The 393-nt window shown below is 46.8% G+C and overlaps 1 protein-coding gene across 2 annotated transcripts in view; it reads left to right on the forward strand.

The window, feature by feature from the left end:
- LOC107671875 (rap guanine nucleotide exchange factor 3-like) overlaps positions 1-393 on the forward strand; it is a 57,400-nt gene that overhangs the window by 7,081 nt on the left and 49,926 nt on the right. The gene's annotated exons all lie outside the window — the stretch shown is intronic.

Raw genomic sequence — 393 nt, forward strand, 5'->3', positions numbered from 1 at the left:
AAAAAAAAAATCTCGGATTTGGATCGGCCCTCTCTGACCGATACCCGATCCGAGAAAAATGGCACTATCGGAGGAGATACCCGATATGAATATCGGATCGGCGCATCCCTAGTAACTATGCCAGCCACAAGCTTATCCATATTGCTATAAAATATAGCATCCCGTGTAGAATTCAAATAGCTCCGATACATTTTGTGGTCTGCGGCAACTAGCGCATGTGATCCGCTCCGTGCTATCGTGTCTCTGGACCGGAGCAGAGTGTGTGTGCGGTGCGGTGGTTAGCGCGACACAGCGTGAAACCAGACTTCTTATTTTCCTAAATGGAAAGCATATTTACACTGTTTGAATCATTCCCTGTCCCCTATATAGTGCACTACGTGCCATTCACTGTAC

The sequence above is a fragment of the Sinocyclocheilus anshuiensis genome, unplaced genomic scaffold (genome assembly GCF_001515605.1).
Source record: "Sinocyclocheilus anshuiensis isolate Anshui unplaced genomic scaffold, SAMN03320099.WGS_v1.1 scaffold1089, whole genome shotgun sequence".
In the NCBI taxonomy this organism is placed as follows: Eukaryota; Metazoa; Chordata; class Actinopteri; order Cypriniformes; family Cyprinidae; genus Sinocyclocheilus; species Sinocyclocheilus anshuiensis.